A 6,236-nucleotide genomic window follows, 5' to 3' on the forward strand; every position below is an offset into this window, starting at 1 on the left:
ATCACTCATGTCACATCCATCTAGTAGAATTTCGTGTAATGCGTGGATGTCACCAGGTTTATTTAGATCTAACTGCCGTCTTGTCGCCATGTTGAATCTATATATATTAAAACACTGGGTTTGAGTATTAAAATTTATATAAACAAAATTTATTTTCAAAACATTGATCTATATGGACGTGAGTAGCCTTAAATCAAAAGTTGTATAATTTATTTATTATATAAAAATTATTGATTTATTTAAATTAAAACAATTGTTTTGAATTCGAATGATGTCATCCTAATGGATAAAGCTTCCTCACCTATGGTTGAGATAACAATACCTAGTTTAACCAAGCAAGTATGGTTCAACCATCCATTTCATTTTGAAACAGCACTTTGGCGAAACGTTCCCCTATCCATTGCAATGGGCGTCACATCAATATTACACGCATCAATACTTCTGTGGATGCTCTAACCATACTATTTTTTTCCTTGAAATAAAGACATAAGAATGACAAGTGGATGAGGACCAATGTTTCTAAATACTGTACTGAAAACTTTCAAGTAATTTAGGATACTTTTTATGAATACGTATTAGAAATATGTAAAAATAATTTCACCTTTTACTCGAAAAAAATTAATTAAAAAATTATGATATCGAAATTTTATATTTGAAAAATCCATCGTAGAAAACTTTTTTTATTCACCCTGTGAAATTTCGTTTGTGGTCCTCGTCCATTTGCCATTCTCGTGTCTGCAAATTATTACTGCATTACAGCCTATTGAGTAAAACCAAATCAGAGCGCATAAAAAGATTTGGTTACTTCACTTTCCAACTTCAGAATTGGAGTCAGGCGAATCGTAATCTTCATCAGAATATTCGTATTCTGCTTCTAGCTCTTCTGCACGAAGTCCAAATTCCGTATCGTCCCAAGTAGTTACAAATATGAGTCTCTTCTGTTTTCCTCTTTGAAGTATTTTTTTAGATGCTTCCAACTTTAAATTAAAGGAGGCGTATGTAATTTTTCCAGCTCTTTCAGTGGCCAAGCGATTTCTCTTAGGGGTGTGCACGTTCCCGTATCTGCTGAAACTTCTTTCCGTTGCAGCACTTGTTGCTGGCATGCTGAGGATATCAGAAGCAATGGTGCGTAACCTGGGATCACAGTTATTTGTTTTCCATCAAGTAACAGCTGATAACGTTACAATAGTCTTCTGAACGAACAGAAGAGAAAACGATCCTTCTTTCTCTTTGTACATGGCCAAATCTGTCAAAACTTCTGCCACATCGTCACTGTTATCTCCATATTTGTAACTGGCAAGATCATGAACTAGTTTTCTTCCTAGAACCTTCTGCTCTCGAGTAAAATGCGCACCATTAAACTTTGGATCTAATATATTAGCTGCAAAGTGAATCGGTTGCATTGATGATTCTCCTCTCTCTTTTATTTGTAATTTGAGAGCTGCAGATTCTTCAACAGATAATGGAGAGCCGTCAAGTAGTTTCTCGTAACTCGTTATTATGTCATTCCAAGCTCTTAGAACTGTGCTTACTGTGCAACTGTCAGCTTCCAGAATGGTGATCCATTTGACGACTGGTGCCAAGATTTCATGAAGACTGATAAGGCCACACCAGAAAGTCTCACTTAAAATATCCGTCTTTACTTGGTGCTTCAAAAGAACATTATCAGAAATCGCTAATCTCTTTAATGCCATTTTGTTGTAAAGTAAACTCTCAACACAAAAGAGTATTGTCCCCCATCTTGTTTTTCCAGGTAATTTTAATGATATAATTTTTCGCCTTGTTTCTTTCTGGATGGCAATAAATGAGGCTTTGGTTAATTGTGATGCATTTATGTCTTTTACAATTGCTGTAGCTGAAGACTGTACATCTTTAAACGTTTGAAGCTCAATTATGTCTTTAACTACTAAATTTAAGCAATTTGCTCCGCAGCCGTATACAGAAACATGAGGATGTACTCTGTGAACTACTTCTCGCGCTTTGACCATGTTTGAAGCACCATCAGTTACAACAATTAGTACCTTATCTGGACCAATTTCGTCAATAACTTCTAGGATGAGCTTTGACATATATTCTCCTGTATGAGATTCTCCTTTGGTATCTTTGGTTTTATATAACATCGTTTCAGGAGTAGTGACAACAAAGTTGACAATTGATGCATTTCTGTACAAAAAATTATAATACTACTGATACATATTTAATATTTTATTCTTCTTTATTTTCGACCTTTTCTTTTAGGCATAAGTAAGTCTGCGGTGCCAAAGGTCAAACAAATTTAAGCTTAAATTGATGACGTTTCGGACTCTGTATGGTTTCTTCTCAAGCATATGATAATTTAAATATAAAAAGAAATTAAAATACACAAACTTAGGACTAAATACATAACGTAATAAATATTCACAGAAAATAAGTGTAAAAAAAGTGTCAGTTAATTTTGAATCTATACGTATGTTTTACTACTGTTTTTACACCACTCTTTACTATTAATTTCTGTGATTATTTATTATGTACCGTCTGTATTCCTAGATCTGTGTATTTTAATGTATTTTTTATAATAAAATTATTACAGCCTTAAAAAGGGAAAATATAGAGTCCGAAACGTATGTAGTCAATTTAAACTTAAAGTGAAATTTGAATTTATTTGACCATTTTCGTCGAAAACTTATTGAGGCATATTTGATATTATGTTAAACTAGCAATTAATCATTCGAGATAAGTTTGTTTTCGAATTGTGAAAAATATTTAAACATTCAATAAATGCTACTCACTACTAAAATTTATCATTTCCTCCAACCATCACATTGGAGCCCGAGTGCGCTTGATTTCGAAATTTTTTCGCAGATTTTCAATTCAATTCGTTCGAATTCTAAGTTTAGTAGAGGAGTACTAATCTTATAACGAGATTGGGATTTCCAAGAAGATCGTAGCTCTTGAAAAAAATCCATATACTCGTTTTCCAGCATAAAAAGCTCATAATCCGATGAGAAAACCGCTTTGGCAAGTTTTACATCCAGTCTTTACTACATAACACAATCATACATTATACAAAAAGCAACGAACTAAATTTTAACTTACATTTGTATAAAAAAATATAATTTAAAAATTAATATAAAGATTTATTAACTAAACGTACCTGCTCATCAGGCTTTATGCAGTCAATGTACTTTTTAAATTGAAATAATGATTGCGTATTTTCAGATGTCCTACTTTTATTTTGCTTTTTGTTTGAAGAAGATGGCGACTGATTATCAGTAGTGCCTGATTTAGGTGTAGATACAGACCTTGATTCATTGCATTTAAGTGCATCCGCATCGGATGTATCATCTAAAAATGAAGACATTTGAAGGGTAGAAATGCAGAAGGAGTCAAGCGCAAAATTTTCGAAATCGGGATATTGACTCAAAAAATCAGATAAATTCTAATACACATGCCTGCCAAAGGATTTTTTTGGGGCATCATTTTTCAAAATTGTCACTAAGAAAAGGCCCCACAGGATCAGGTTTAACGCAGACGAAAAAGAAAGACTTGGTGGAAATGTTGCCTTTTATGCCTCCTTGAGCGTAGCAACAATATATTGAAATTATTCAGGGGCATTAAAATATGCACTACGATCTACATGCTGATGATGGTTACCGTTTTATAATATTTTTTCTACGATTTTATAATAAAAAGTTCAAAAACAATTTCCTTAAATATCTTCAATGAATCATATTCTGAAAAAATTGATATAGTACAATCTACGATAAGATAAAATAATAATTTGCTTACTTCTAATTTCAACGGACATAATGTTATAAGAAGAAACTCAATATGAGGAAAATAATAATAATCGAAGTAATTATTGCCGTTTAAAGTTGTCCGAGCAGCTTTTCTAACCTCAAAGTAAAAGATCCAATTTCATATTTCTCGACACTGATCAATTATTTTTAATTACTATTGGGTCCCTTCCTTTCAGTAGTATTGGGTCTTTTCCATTCAGTACTAAATAACCTAAAACCCAATTCCTCATTTTTTGTACATATGCAAAATTATTGTTGCTATCGTCATTTTAAGTTGAAATATTAGTTTTACGCTATTTTGAAGTCATAATTGCATTTACAAATTTCTCTAAACTGCATGACTTTTTTTAAACTGCAAATGGACTACATAATTAATGTTGAAAGATCTTAAAAATCTATACGGACACGAAATCTAACCTCGAAACATGACCTCTTTCATTAATTTTCTCGAAACCGGATAGCTTTTTGTAAGCAAACTTTTTTTAGTTAAATGGAGCATGAAAGTATCTCGAAAGCACTTTCTAATTTTTTTCTTAAATGGTCCTGCTGAATTTACAACATGTTTTTAGTCTCTCGTGAAAAAATTGAAAAATGGAGCTTGACCCCTACTTCTGCATTTCTACCCTTCATTTATTAATCAGTTAATTATACCTAACTTATTATTTCAATATTATTAATCAATTCAATTTTAATTTTTTGTTAAATTACTGTCACCAGGGCGGTGACTTCAACGGGAAATTTGAAAAAGCCGGGAAATATATATATATTTATTTTTATTATTTTTCAATCATCCCATAAATCTTCACCCACTGTGCTTCAAGAAAAAACGTTGAAATATTTAATGTTATTTCTTGAAAGATAATTAAAGCTAATTAAAGGTCTTTTTTTCATTAGGAAACAAATTCCTAGAAAATTATTAGATTTAACTCAAATTTTTTTTGATAAACAACTAAAAAGCTTATTTTCAAACACCCGCACGGAGGGAAGTCTTTCGATGTCACAACCACACAGAAATTTCATCGCAAAATTCTAAATTTCTCTTTCTTTCTATTTTTACGCGTTTTATATTATTATTATTAATAACCGCATTATTCCTAAAATTATACCAATTACTTTTCCTAATTGCGAATAATTTTTCTATTATTGAATCTTTTTTTTTCTCTTTTCTATCTAATTGCGTCTTTAATTTAGAATCATTTTTCTCTTTAATGCATTTCAATGGGCCTTTAAATTCTGTATTTAAATTCCTATCTTTATTTTTCGCCTGTAACTTTGTATTTATTTTGTTTCTATCCTTATTTGTTTTCATATCGCTCTCTCTATTTTGACTAGCCTGCTTATTTAATCTCTGAACTCCCCCGCTGGCACGCACCAGTGTTGCGTCGTTCGCCTTGTAGGGTTTAGGGTGTGGGGCACCATGCCCCCGAACACTCTGTGCCGCCTGAGGTGCTGGCGGGACTGAGTCTAGTGCATCACCTGTATGGAGGGGTTGGGGTGGGGTGTTTGGCGACACGGGAGAAGAGACTTCGCACTGTAGAAAATTTGTCTCTCTCTCTCCTATGTTATTTCTCAGTCTAATCTTCGTTCCGAATTTCAATTTACTTTTCTCGCTTTCCCTATTCTTACTATCTCTCGCTTCTCTACCTTCCATTATCGGCTCCTGCATTTTAATTACTTCTGATTTAATCGCATATTTAATATTTGGCAATTGTCGTAACCACCAAATTTTTTTCTCATAATCCATTTTTAAACCTAATCTTTTATCATATCGGTTTCCACTATTCCTACCGATCTTAAATTTGGTACCAGTCTAAATAATAAATATTTTTCCGTATGACCAACTTTGATTGGAATTAAAACTTGTCCTGTAATTTTTAATTTTTGTCCGTTTGCTACCATTAATGTATCATTTTTTGGTTTTTTAATGTCATAATCTAACTCTTTAACTGTTTTTATAAATTTTTATCTATGTATGAGTGAGTTGCACCGGTAGCAACTAACACTTCATATTTATGATTCTTAAAATCAACCAGAAGGTGAAATCTTATTTCGTCCGAGTTGTTATTGTCTGAATCTAAGTATTCTGGCGGTATTAAATTTTGTCGACTATTTTCCGCCTTCAATAGCGACCGAATGCATTTCCCTGATCTTTATTATACCAACAATCGCGTTGAAAATGGCCTATTTTCCCGCAATTGTAACATGTCATTTGTTGTCGTGATCTGTAATTTGAATTTCGATTTTCTAATTTTGTATCCCTGAAATCCTGTGCACTTGGATTCATTTCAACTTTTTTATTATCCCTATTATTTTCATAATTTGAACTTTTTTGGTTTTTATTCTGTCCTTTATTAGCTTTTTTATCTTCTACTTTATTATTGCTCTCTTCCGCGTTATATAAAAGCGCTGGTATTTGCGGATTGTTTATATTTTGTGGTGTTTGTGTGTTTCCTAACA

Source organism: Belonocnema kinseyi, chromosome 9 (genome assembly GCF_010883055.1).
Source record: "Belonocnema kinseyi isolate 2016_QV_RU_SX_M_011 chromosome 9, B_treatae_v1, whole genome shotgun sequence".
NCBI classification, from domain to species: domain Eukaryota; kingdom Metazoa; phylum Arthropoda; class Insecta; order Hymenoptera; family Cynipidae; genus Belonocnema; species Belonocnema kinseyi.